Source organism: Vanellus vanellus, assembly GCF_965231255.1.
Source record: "Vanellus vanellus genome assembly, chromosome: 5".
NCBI classification, from domain to species: domain Eukaryota; kingdom Metazoa; phylum Chordata; class Aves; order Charadriiformes; family Charadriidae; genus Vanellus; species Vanellus vanellus.
Genome location: NC_138910.1, coordinates 25,971,075 through 25,985,384, shown reverse-complemented (window position 1 = coordinate 25,985,384; position 14,310 = coordinate 25,971,075). Strand labels below are relative to the sequence as shown.

Sequence of the window (14,310 nt, the reverse complement as noted above, 5' to 3'; positions counted from 1 at the left end):
AGACCCAGCTAGTGTATGCTAACGCCAAGCAATTTGTTTTGCAGCATGTCACATAATTCTCTTTTTTTTACACCCAATATCTATGATTAAGAAATGTAATACATACTAAGAAAGTCTTAGATAATTTACACGATGCATTAAAGTGTTTTGCATGAGAATATAGTAAGATGCAGACAGCAGAAGAATTATGTCTTTCATTAAAAGGTTTGCAACTCAGTGTGCTATGATATAACTATAGCAGTTTTTCTGTCTCAGTGAAGGTTTTTTATTTTAAACACTGCCTTGAAAACCAAGGGATGCATATGCAATAGCACTACTTTAGCTATATGTTTTAACTTAATATCACCTCTTAGTAATTACACACTGTCAGTTTACCTGCTGTCCCAGGGTTATGGGTGAACAGCCATGCTGTCACTGTTCTTCATCTCTCTGAATCTTGATGTAAGCAGTAAAATAAGATGGCACTTTTTCATTATTTAGCGTTTTAAAAAAAATCCTAGTTCAAAGCCTATTTGAAGCAGTTGATCAAGGATGATACACATTAAGGTCAGGATTAAAAGAAAACCAATTACATGGAAGAAATATGATTTTTGCCACAGATCCTTTATGTGCAAATTAGGATGTGTATTTGCTGCCAAATTTAGAAAGTACTAAAGGACAACTTACAGGGATGTAGAGCAGCCTTTGGAGGGGTTCAGTGTTTGTGTTTCATGAGGAATTAAAGCAGGCAAGAGGAATGGTGCACTTCACAAGAAGGCTTGTGTTTGGGGTAAATCCTGGTCATTGCTCAGCATGCTTTGCACTGTCTGAAAAAACACTTTAGGTGTAGACCAGCAGCTCGAAAGCTTGGAGTAACCTCCAAATGTGGCAGCGTGCATATAGGCTGTTCTGCATCCTATTCATACCTTCACTGTGTTGCTGACAGAATAAAAGACAGAGCTCTAAGCCAATGCAGCATTTTGATGCTGTCTGACTATAAGAATGGTTTACACAGCAGAAAAGGTTTCAGCTTCTTGCTTTTCAGGGTCTGTTTCAGAGGCACTACAAACCATGCTTAGAGCCTTACAGATGCCTTCCCTCTCCCCCATCCACTGAGGTTAAGATCAACCGGCTGCAATTGTTTCTATATGTTTTCTCTTTCGTACATTGTCTTCTATTCACTTGTCTACTTCATTTTGTGTTCACCGGTTCTTCTTATTTTTATATACTAATTATTCGCTTGGAATATGAAGCTACGAAGCTGTTCTTTCTTTCCACGCCAAAAATCCACTGCTATATTTTCAGGGAAAAAAAGTGGATTGTACTTCTTTGTGACATCATAACTGGCATTTTATCGAGCCTTTATCTCAGCATGTAGGTCAGCATGATAGGTAGTTGCTTCACACCCTCACCAGCTCCATCTAGGTCTAAGCATCTACAACATCAGGGCTAACGGGGGATATTTTGTTCCCTGCTCAATGCACTATTACTTCTGTTTAGCTTGTGGTGCTTTAAATATTAAATATATTTGAGCTGCTGGTGCAGATAAGAATGTTAATACATATCTAAGAATGGTGACTATAAACTAAAATGCAGGAGATGATTGAGTTTCACTTTATAATAATTAATATTAGCTTGTATAATAGCTAATACCATTTTAGCTAAGTGAAAAAAGACTGCAACATCTAGTGCTCAAACATAGGTCCTCTGTTTTGCTGTTTCTGACTAATATAACACAGAGACTTAATAAATCCAAGGCTTTTAAAGGATTTTTCCATAAGATATTGTGTTAGTATGCGGGCTTTGGTGAAATTTGTCAATGTGTATTTAAAAACAAATGGAAGAAGCAGTAAATCTTTTGTTGTTTGGCCAGAGCTTACTTGTACTTTGGTGCAGAAGGAGAATAATGTTCTCCTGTGAGTGCTAAGCTACCAACATGAAGAACCTGTATATCCTCCCAAGACCTTGTTTATAAAGACAAGAAAACTCAGCATGACTTGTCCTGCACTGACACTTCACCTTAAAGGAGTTGTATTTCCTCTGCATCCTCCTCCCTGCAGGCTGTGGCAGGTTGGAATCACAGCCCATAGGACTTGGGCAGTAGAGTGTTCCCAGAGCGGAGGAGAAAACCTCGAGGGACGTAGAGCTGTAACTACCCCCATGCCACACTATGTGCTCAGATTAATGATAGCAATATGCAAATTCTTGACTACTTTAATGGCTTTTAAGGATGTGGACATCTGGGTGCCTTTTAATCTAACAGAACGCTCAACTCAATGATATCATGCATCAAGACACCAATGGTATAGTGCTATTTTTGTCTCTTTCTTCCTGCTAACTGAGCTTAATTCCAGACCCCTGTAGTGAGGTCCATGGCCCTCACTTGCTGCCTAGTTAATAATTTGCTGCATGAATTACAAACCGTCTTCCAAATGCTCTGGGGATCTGAAAAAGTGAGAGCAACACACTCACCCCTTGAAAATGTGGGGCATTGAGCTACGAAGGAAAACTGTTACTATGGCAATTAGCATGTCCTGGGGGCAGGGGAACTCACAATGGGCTGTTGCTACTATTCAAGGAATAGCCTTGTGGAATTTTATTTATTTCATGTCCAGTTAGTTCAGATGCATGCTAAATCTTCAATCTAGTCAATCCTCCTTCAGCTCAGATGTTTGGAGCATGTGAGCCACGGCTGATAGTTCACCTGCTGTAATTCTCCCAAGACAAGGAAGGGCTCCAGACTAGGGCTGTGGCAGAACTGGACTGTATCTGAAATCACTGATGAAAAATTAGGAATTGCAATTAAGGTCAACCAAAGGAAAACTCTCCATGGATCTTCCTGGGTTCATCTCTGCCGTACAATGACTTAGTGACGCCATGTATCTTGCTCTTCAGCAAATTTGCTTGCAGTCAGTAACTCTTATTTGCTGTGACTTTCAGAACTAAAGATTGCTCACAGCAAAAGTCACTGGCAGCTAAATTTTGAATGTATGAAGTCCTACATATTGCCAATCACTCCTCTTCTCACCAAAATTAACCAACTGAAATGAGCAGCCAAATTTGTTGGAATCTTCTAATTTTAATTTCAATCTACCTTAAGTCAATCGCTGGTGAAATAGAGGTAGTAGTGCCTATTTACCTCAGAGACATAATAGGAATATAGGTGCTTCACAGAAAGTGCTGTATTGATAAGGACCACAAGCATTCTACCTGATAAAATGAGGACTTCTCTCTTCAGAATATGCTTTGAATAGTATATAGGAAATAATTCATGGGACCATACACTGCAATAAGGAAAAAAATGGTGATTCAAGAGCTTCTGATTTAGCGGTCACTGCTCATCCTGTATATTAAGTATTACCACATCCTGAAACTTGAGTAAAATGTTGTGGAACTTGTGGAAAAAATAGCATGTAGTCATGTAACTAAAGGTTTTGGTTAGGTGCGTACATGCAAGAGGTTTGAATTAGTTTTGTACAGACTTCCATTATTCTAGCGTTTCTTAATTTTGGCATGCTTGGCTTTGTAACCCTATTAATGTTCTTTCAGAATAGTAGTGGTGCAAAATTATAGGAATCATTAATCTGAGAGAAAAAGATGCTTGAGATATATAATCTATCAAATTTTTCAGACCAAATATTTCAGACCAAATTTATATGTTGGTATTTGCCATCCAAGGCAATAAGTATAGAGTCCAATAAAAACAGTTGTCAAAGTAGATATCTAAATGAGTATGAAAAAAACTTTGTACATTTTCTCAATATCAGAGAGTCTTGCATATGTGATCGGGAATTTTTTTTTGAGTTTTTGTTTGTTTATACTGACACACACAACTTCTAGTGGCCTGTCTTCTCTACTCTAACATGACAAAAATTTAGAAGTGAGATGAGGGTGGGAACAACCCAAAGGATACCTCAGGGTTACTAGCCTGCATACTAGGGGCCCAAAACAGGACACTTCTCTTCAGAACATCTGTCCTTTCCTTGTGTAAAGACTTACATCTTTAGGAGATGCTGTTTATCCATAAGCAACCATCTTCCATAAGAAGCTTTATGTGTTCTTATAACACAGTATAGGTATATACTGAAACACCTGCCCTGTGAAAAAATTGTGATGAAGTGGCACTTCATTTGAAAAAACATAATGAAGTGCCACTCAAATTACACCAGGAGAAGGTTAAGGTCTTCTGTGTGTACCATCAGTGACATGCTGTTTACATCCTCAGGAAAACATTCCATAAAATTAAAATATGAAATGTTAGAGATTTCCTTTCTTATCCAGTTAACAGAAAGTATACGTGATACAATGTACACAGATATCGCTGAATGTAGAGGCCTGTTACCTCTGCCTAGTGCCAGCAACACCCGCAGACTTCAATTGATATTGCAAGTGGTTTTCTCCTTAAAGCTGCAGGCCATTATGAAATGTCAGGCTTCCTGCTGGTGCTTTGAGACGGGAACCAGTTGCAGAGACTGGAACAAGTAATATGGCTAGCCTAGCTTACAGCAGCACCACCAGAAGTGTTTCCTTTTATTTACTAAGCATTAGTCACTAAGTTCACCTAAATCCAGTTTCAGTCATCAGTGAAATGCTGAATCAGAGAAGATCAAGTGAAGAGACAGCTTCTCTAAGATTTCCGAGTTAATACATTAGTTAAATGGAATGTGTCCAATGATATTCTAATTTAAAATAATCTAACCCAAAGCGATTCAAGTTTTTAGTGTTGCTTATTGTCATTCAGCTGGTGCAGAGATGTCACTGTCACTGTGTGGCAAGTAGGTGCTCAGCAATAGTTTTGCTCTGTACGTCTCTTCATTGCTATCAAGCTTCTACACACGAACAGCAGAATAGGTTTTTAGTTTGCCTTTGTGTCTAGAATTTACGTATTATTTTGAGCTGAGAATTATAGAAACATGCAAATTGTACAGTATAAAACCATTAGATACACTGAGTTCCACAGCTTCCAATTACCTTAGTTCATGTAAACAGAAAAACTATTTTTAAGTGTCAGAGAAAATTATCAACTGTCTCAAAAACTGAGTATTATGTCTTCAAGGAGCAGTTAGCAAGAGCACTAAAGGACACGGGAAGCTCCGTTCTTTGATTATATCAACCGCTTTTGAAAATTATTTGCAGTATCTCCGGATATCATGACAGAAGAAAGAAAATGGTCTGTTTCTGACAGTTAGCAATGTCTCTTGGACCTTGAGTTCTGTACTCTCAGGTCCTGAAGGTTCTTAAGGTCTCTTAATGTACTTGGCTAGTTTGAAAAGTGGAATAGAAAAGATTTCTAATATAATACTTCTAACTCCTCAGCTTTGCATCTTGTACATGAATTTGTATGCTCTCCTAAGAGTTGCCTTACACCCCCAAGGAACTCAAAATATACTGTTAGTATTTGGTTCCCTATTTACAAGTAAGACATTTTCATAATCTCAGGAATTAATAAGATGCTCTCTAAAAATGTAAATAAAAAATTTTGACCAATGCTTATTGCTAAGATTTAAATTCACATAAACAAAGGTAGAGAAAGGCTCTATTTTATGTTACCATCTTTTTTCCAATGATATTACAGGGAATGTAATATCATGTGAATGTAGCTATGTGATCATGCATAAACATCACTCTTTTAAAGCCAATGGGAGGAGTCTTTGACATCAATAACCTGATGATGTTAATTACTTTAGCAGAAATTAAGTGCTTTGTTAAAGATTTGTTTTTAAAAAATTAATCCTTACTTTTGGGACATTTTGTTGATATTTCCAAAACTACCCATTTTACCACGTGAGCTGAGAAGGTATCATAGCAACACAAAGTATTTGAGTCCTACAACAGGAGCTTCATCTTAGAAGTGCAAGCCCAAGTTAACAACTCCTGGAAACTAAGGAAAGTACGGTTCTAATAACTACTCTGGCAGTTCCACAGGTTCCTGTTGGCTGAGGAACATGACCTTAGACTACTGAGGTTGAATATAATTTTCTATTACTGCAGAAATAAAATTCCAGAATTAGTGTCTTGCATTCCTTAAGGTGGATAGCAAAATTCCCACAAAGTTCGTCAGAGTCAAGGATTTATCCAGATACTTAATTTCCAAATGGGAGTTTAACTGTAGTCTCTGACATCATCTGCAGAGATGAAAAGTACCTCAGAGTGCAATCCATACTTTTTTGCCATATACTTTATATATATATAACTTTATATATATATATAACTTTATGCAAAGCATACTGATCATAATTGAAATATGTTCTTTTATAAATTGATTTTACCCCACTACCATTTATGCATCTGTTTCAACAGCAATGTACAGACCCATTACATAATAAACAATCTCTAGGCACCCTGTAATAAATTTTACACATTTCTAATCTTTTAACATTTATGGCACTGCTATCTTTAATTTTGAGAAAAACGAGATTTGCCCGTAATTTAAAATAGCATTGCTAATTTACTAAATGTGTAGAATGAACAACGCTTATTGTTAGGAATTAAATTTACTTAAACAAGGGCAGAGAAAGACTCTATTTTATGTTAGCATCTTTTTTTCCAATGATATTACAGGGTACTGAATGTAGCTATGTGATCATGCATAATCACGACCCTTCCGAAAGAGGCTGCTGGGCTTAGAAGCAGTTCTTACTAGTGAAATTATAGAAGCTTGGATGGCCAACAGTATCAAGAAATAATTGCAACTTTATCAGGCTGTTCTCAAGTAAGTGCTGTCACTGCCTGAATCTAGTGATAAATTGCATTGATCATGTAGGTTACAGAACCCCTATCAGTATCAAAGGAAAGACATTATAGTTTGACAGTGGTGTCTCCATTGTCAACTTCTGGAGGTATCGTACTGCACTATGTTGAATGGCTCATTTAATAACTGTTTATAAATTAAACAAGCAGAAAAAAATTATTCCTAGCAACTTAAAATGCTTGGGAGAATTTTTAGAACACTTAATTTTTAGAGACACTTCAAATTAGGTAAGAGTTTGAACTCTGGATATTGCAATAACGTTGGCCAATGTTATTGCAATAACGTTGGCCAATGTTATTGGAAATAACTCATTGGTGAACGTGCACTCTAGAAGGCAACATCAGGCTTATTTTGGGGGGAATACCCATTTGTATGGGAGGGTAACGTGCTGTATATATCACGGTCAGTTCATGGGAGCTACAGAGGAGTTTCCACAAGCTGTGTGGAAAGCCTGGCTTCAAAACTGACAGGAGTTTTTCATATTATAACAAGGTTCTGATTCTGTATTCACTTCTTAGCTGTGAGTGTTTTAGGATTGCTATAAAGCTTTGAGATTGAACCCGCAGTTCTAATATTTAATTTGAATGGTATAGCAGCAGGCTGTCACGCTGGATGATGGTATATACAGGTAAAAAGTTATGTGAGGGTACTTTATTAATTTTAAACAAAAGGTGGAATTCACAGTAAAGTCAAATCTGCCCCATGGGCCAGACAGGTAATGTTATGAAGCCTAAGAAAATCTTCTGTCCCACCTTCTGGCTTGAGCAGCTAGCCAAAATTTTGATTTTTTTAAGTTATTCTTAGGAGGAAAATTAATAATCAAGTCAGAAATTTCAATTTAGAAACTTCTACTTTCTTAATATGAAAATATAATTTGTAAGAAGATGGTGGAAAAAGAGTTATAGTTTAAAAGTAGCATGAAGTGAGGATAGGTATTGCCATTAGTCTAGCAACATTTTTTTCTTCTGGACTCGGTATCGACGCATACAGAATAGACAGTTATGCGCCCAAATATGTGACTAGAAATTGACTCTTCATAGGGAAAAATCCGTTATCCATTTCCTTGTGCTTCTTGTGCCTAATAAACAGAAAAGGTTTGGTGCATTTTGATACAGCTTCCCTCCACCCCCTTTTTTAATTGATTCTGCTCCAGATCTTAAGAAATGTGTGGCTTGGTCCTTGGCCCCATCTTCAACGAGAAGAGCTAGGAATTCAAAATAAAGTGTCTCATAGGTTATGTCTGCTAACAAATTTCCACTAATTGACATCAAACTGGTTAATTTCCATATAATAAGTGTTGATTGATTCAAGGGCTTGACTCAACTGGCCAAGACTGTCCTTACAATGATCACTTATGGGCTACCTTTTTGGAACACAGTGGAATATTTAAGTTCTTGCCAGATTTCAAGGATGCTGGGAGTTGGAACAATGTTTTTAATCTTGGCTACTAATTACGTGGCAAAGGTATAAACTGGGCTTTGCAAATCATTATTTCCATTAGAAAGGTGTTGGAAGCAATTCCACTGAGGGCTTCCCTCCTATTTATGCAGCTGTTATTCCCACGGGAGGAGGCCATTGCAGTCCTGGCTGAAACATGGGCTTCTGTTCTGTTTCCACAGCACTTGGAAGAAAAACAAAACAGGACTAATGAAAAACACACACGGGAAATGCTTTATTATTTCATCATCCTCACCTACTGAGATCTGGCACCACTCTGTGTTTAGGAAGAACTTCTCCCGCCCTCTCTCTCGCGCGCGCAGTGTGGTTGTATAAGGCTGACACTCTGTCATTTCCTGTCAGATCATTTCAGAGGAATTTGCTCTTATTTCCTCCCAGCCTCATCCCCTCCTCCGGCCTCAGCCTTGGCTGCATGCCCCAGCAGCCATGCTGTGTTTACTTAACCGCATGGAGCGCTGGGCTGCCTCGGCTGGAAACGCTGGGGCAACACGCACACACGCACATCGTGAGCTCGCTCGCAGGAGTTCACGTTCACACTCAGGAAACAGACAACAATTCTTTTGTAAAGAAAGCGTGCAAGGTCCAAAGCCAAACCTTATGCAGGGTCTTTGTAGGATCTAGGTAGGCGAGTTCTAAACTTTTTCTCTAGATGTGAACAAAAAGCATGGACTTTTTGGCCCACGAGTCTCTAAGTAAATTTCTCTTGGAAGATGCATTTTTGATCATTTCACATGTTCAAATTAAGGCATATTCTGAACTTCTCTGTGTATCACGGGATTCATAGTATGTGACTAACGGTTAATTCGACATTCAGATAATGCGTTTAGGATTAGCCAAACATGTCTGGCTCCAATATATGTACCTACAGCACTGCATATCTACATGGTTACTACTATTATTTTTGTACTTTGGCATACCTGTAACAGACTGGATAGATTAGCTAAAATGTCCATGCCTTATAAATGGTGTAAAACTATTTTAGCACCCAACAATGGTGTGAAAACAAACCATGCAGAAACAGGACATTTATACTTGAATGATGTGTGAGCTTTTCAGTGGGTGAAGTGGTCACAGTTCATTGTTTAAAAAAAAGTAGTCTTAAGTCACTAATAATCTCCACAACAAGATTTATGGCAATGGAGAAAAAGAACGAAGTAAACTATCTGACTGAGAAGTCATTTCTTCCTTCCCTGGCAGCGCAGGATTGTTTAAACGCTGTTAGGAGAAGCCTAATTAAAATAATTTTGCCAGAAGTCTGGGAGATTGCTAAACCCCACACCAGCTCAGTGCTCTTAATCTGGAATGACAACTTGTTCCTAATATAAACTAGAAGTTTCTTAGTGATACAGACAATTAGAAGTCAGAGAGAGAAATACCTCCCTCTGACATAGCTATAACAATAACCATTATTTTGAGTAGCAGTCATAAAATAAATGATAGTTGACATTTTATGACAACATTTAAGTTTTATTTAATATTATTGCTGATATTTATTTCATTTAAAGCTAATGGGCTCTAATGGGCTATCTGCCAGGCCGGAGCAAGAATGAATAGTTTCCATTCCACTTATGACAGACTTTTCTTGTCCAGAATACTGTCAGAGTTTAGAGAAAAATCATGCAATCACAATCTGTATAAGAAATTCTTTTGTCTCGTTAGCTGGAATTAGCGTTTAATCCATGTCCTCTCATAAACTGGTACAATATCAGGCAAACAATTGCAGTTTTTCACTTTATTATTCATATCCTTTTTGCCTTCTCAGTTCCATTGTACATTTAGTAGAGAGAAAGAACTGATACAAACAAGAAAATAGAAGGACTTATTCCCATTTGTTAAATATCCACAGTATTGAGTCTTAAAATCTAACATTAACACAACTTTTAGAATTTTCCAGTTTAAATTTATGAAAAGGGAGTTAGAGAAATCCTCAATTCCCAAGCTAAAATAAACTCACAGTATTAGAAACTTTGCCCATATGTCTGGAAGTGTGCTATTAATTTTGCGAAGTAGATGTGTCAGGTAGGCACAGGTCTTTCTTCAGTAAACTGATCTACCAAATAAGATACCTTAATTTTAATTTTTTAAGATACTTTTGTTAAGTCAGAGGTACTCTCATGTACGGTTGTTAGTTTGTTTTCAGGATGATCACTATACGCTTTTAGCTTTCTTGGGTTTCTTTATATTCCTGTATTTCTAGGTCCTTCATAATGATGACCGCCCAAACAATAAGCAACCTCAGTGGAGATATTTCAAATCAAAAAGAGCATTTAGTGTTGTTTATCTCTGATTTTTTTTTTTTTCAAAAAAAGAGAAAACCTAAGGGATGCAAGAGTAGCTTGCTATTTATAGTAAAATAGTATGGAAAATTTATCGCAAATGCTAACATCTCACCTGAACATGATCCTGCTCGCAACCACCAACAATAAAGATTTTCCTAAATTTTACTCATTACTTGAATGTATTCAGGAATTCTTTTTAACTCTGGTGAATTTACTATGAAGAATTTCCTGCTAGTATTCATTACATGATACTCTGAAGTCTGAGCTGTGTTTCTTAGAGATGATTGTGCAGGGCGTAATATTAGCCTTGACATTTTATGAATTCTGTCGTGGACTGTATGGTCTCACTGTCTCCTTTTGAAATACTGTTTTTCTTGCTGGAGCAATCTGTGAGAAGGAAGAAAACTGGTTATTGGTGCTGGGAGCTGGTCAAAGCTATTACAACACAGAAAACTAGGGTGTTTGAATCCACCGTCCTACCGCAAAGCAGGGGTATCCATGTCATTTTTAACAGATACTTGTCTAATCTGTTCTTAAATGCTTGTGGGGATGGAAATTCCTTATCTGGAGATTATATAAAAGCCTAAAAGCCTATTCAATGTCTATAAGATACAGTATTATTTAAATATCAGTTTTTGGAAGAAGAGAAGAATTGACGTTTTCCAGACAGATTCCACTTGAGAATTTGCTGAAGTTGCCAGGACAGGACTCGCACTAGCCACCAGTGACTAGGGCCTCAGAAACTATAGGAAAGTGAGCAAAAGGGAAGGTGGGATGGAAACCTAGTACTGAAGATCAATAATAAAGTAGTTTCTAGTAAGTGTATTCAGAAAGAAAAAAAATAATAATTCCGAGGCAATAAGCCCAGAAAAAGAGATCTAGCCTAGGACTGTGATGACTCTTATTCCTCTGAAGCCTCTGAAGAGCACAGTTATGATGAAAGAGGATCTACTGCAACTTTCTATAGTAACTTCTCACATGGTAGTTTTTTTCTATTCTGGGAACTATAACTAAAACTATTTTGGCAGAAAAGACATACACACTTATCATGACAGGCTTTATGACAGGCTTATGACTTATTAACCAGAAGCAACAGAATGACTGAGACAGCATCTACAGCAGCAGAAAAAATGGAAGATTGCTCTACTAGGAATACTTTTTGTGATCTAGTATTTTCCAAAGGAATGCTATGAGACAGAGGGATGAATTTCCTATCTATTTTGATGCACAGTCTGTAGATGAAATCTGAGATTGTACTGCTATATTACAAGTATTTATTATGATTCTAAAAACCTCAGTCAGTATATATCTGCATGTATAGGGAACAAAGTAACTCTACCAGCAATTGTTCACCAAAGGGTGACCTAAGAGTCCAAAGAATTTCTCTTCTGAAGTCACGTACATAAATAAGTGAGGCTGTTATACTTGACAGTAAATGATCAGAACACAGAAGCAGAAATATTTTTAAAATGCACGCTTTTACAAAGATTTAAAGGAAGTGAAAATGCATATTCAGGCAGTAATGTTGAGGTTATATCATATGCAGCTGGGAAGAAAATATGAAAACTGTTCGCTCCTGCAAAGATAACGCCAAACGTATTAAAGTTCCTGGAAAACAAAGCAATATGATGACTTTAATAGTGCACTCCAGGTCAAATCATCAAGCTGAGCTCTGCTCCATAGATGTGCTGAGATCCTCCTGTAAGCATAATAGTGGCCAGCTGGAGGAGGAGTAGAGTGTTCCCATCATGAATAGTGCCAGTGGGAACAAGGTATGACTGGAGATGGAGATAACTGTTGGGATGGTGAGGAGCATCATACCTATGTGGATGAGGTCCCACATACTCTCAGAATGATTTTGTCTGAATAAACTGGGCTTATCCGCCTCAGCACTCCTAAGGAACGTACTTAAAAACACATTTCTATAAGCCTCAAGGAGATATAGGTAAAGTAGCACAGAATATGGAGCACAAAACCGGGGATCATGAGATAAATCAGTCCACAGAAGGAAAGGCCACCTATACTGCTACCAAAACACTTACAGAGACAATGTTCTGTCTTGGAGAACATGCATGCACGTAAAACTTTCTCTCTGACCCTTATAGAGAATTATAGGACGTATGATAACTTAACGGTGAGTTTAATCAAGGTATGGCATTTTTGCAAGTAGAAGTTCTGGATGGGCACATGGCAGCATTTATATTTGAGGATTCTGCCAATGCCACCTCACTTTGAAGAGAACGTCTCTGGAGCAAGGAGGCCCGGTGAAGATGATGTGCTATCAAAAACTGGGGGGAGGAGTGACCCAGGCTCTAAGTCAGGAGAGATGCGTCTGTCTAATTCATTCTCTTCAAATAAGTATTCACAACATTTTGCCAAAACTGAATATCAGAATTTGAATTATATATTTTTATTTGTAAGTGCTGACAGTGTGCTAAGTACCACAAAAGAGAGAGCCCCTGTTTTGAGAGGCTTCCAAAATAAATATCATCAATTTTTTTTCCTGGAGTTTGGCCCAATGCCCATTAGTAGCCAAACTGCAATACAGTCCTAGACATAAAGACATACTGTGCTCGTTTTCCTATGAGAAAGATGACTGATGATAATGCTTACACGGAATTTCAGCTCTATTACATGGGGACACATATATGCACAGACTGCAGGACCACATGTCATTTGGGAAACAAGCATGCATTCAGTCTTTTTCGATGTTGAGGTACTTGTGTTAATGACTTGACTTTTGCTGGTAATATTCACGTGTGTAAAACTCACCAGGAAATAATTAGGAACGCAAGATAAAATCTTGATCCGGTTGGAGTTAAGAGGAATTTTCCTTTGGATTTAGAAGTTTACAATACTTCCATTTTGCTAGGTAAAGAGCAGTCAGCTTTTTGTTCTGCTTTTGTCCTGCCTATGTCCAAAACCTACAGCTGTAGTATGTAATTCTCTTCTGTTAACTCACTAAAAATAAGCTCCAAAAAGAAACCTTATCATAACTGTTATATAACCTAAAACTGCACATTATTTCTTGATCTGATTTTTTTGAGTTTGAACTGATCTTTTTAATTAACAAATTATATCACAATTTTACTGTTCAAAAAATATGAAAAGGTCCTCCTTCTTCTGTCTCATAAATTGGCAGTTTAAATCCAATTCCACAAAAATCAACGGAATTATATCATTGTAGGTAATAGAGAATGAGAATCCAGATTCAAGCATTTACAGGAAATTCAGTTACATACTTATCTTTATGTGATATAGTAAACTGCTATTACCTTACCTAGTAAAACTTTTAGCACACATAAGCAGGTATGTTTCATCCATGCCTTTAACAGAGAAAAGTAGTGGATACTTTTAACGGATTTGAATAGGGTCTTGTTTTTGTGAAATCTGGCTTGAATCCAAGTTAAAACATTGTTTGCTTTATTTTTTTGTCTTCCTGTCCTTAACTATTCCTTTGCAGTGTGAAAATACCACAGCCTATGGTCGATGTCTCCATCACAGTGGAATGCTTTTAAACTTAATGAAGAGTTGCAATAAATCAGTACACTTCATTCTGCTTTCTATCATCAACACATACATACTTTCTTAGGTATTAATCCCCTCAGAGATTATTAGAAGTCCGTAAGACGTGTTAAAAATAATTACTATTAACTTTGAAAAGGATTGTACCTGGCATCATAGCTGGTAGCTATCTTGTCTCCAATGAAATCACATTTGTACATTATCCATCTATGAATTCCTCAGAAGAAACAAAAAAATAATTTCATAGCTTATGGCATTTAGCCACAGCCGTGTTTTAGGATGCTGAAGTTAAGCATGTGCATTTTGTGCAGAACTGGG

At 37.3% G+C, this 14,310-nt stretch overlaps 1 long non-coding RNA gene across 1 annotated transcript in view; it reads left to right on the top strand.

The window, feature by feature from the left end:
* LOC309672919 overlaps positions 1–13,963 on the top strand; it is a 56,018-nt gene extending 42,055 nt beyond the window's left edge. The window contains exon 3 of the long non-coding RNA XR_014269271.1: positions 13,931–13,963. This is a non-coding gene — a long non-coding RNA (uncharacterized lncRNA). The remainder of the gene's footprint in view (positions 1–13,930) is intronic.
* Positions 13,964–14,310: the final 347 nt, after the last annotated feature.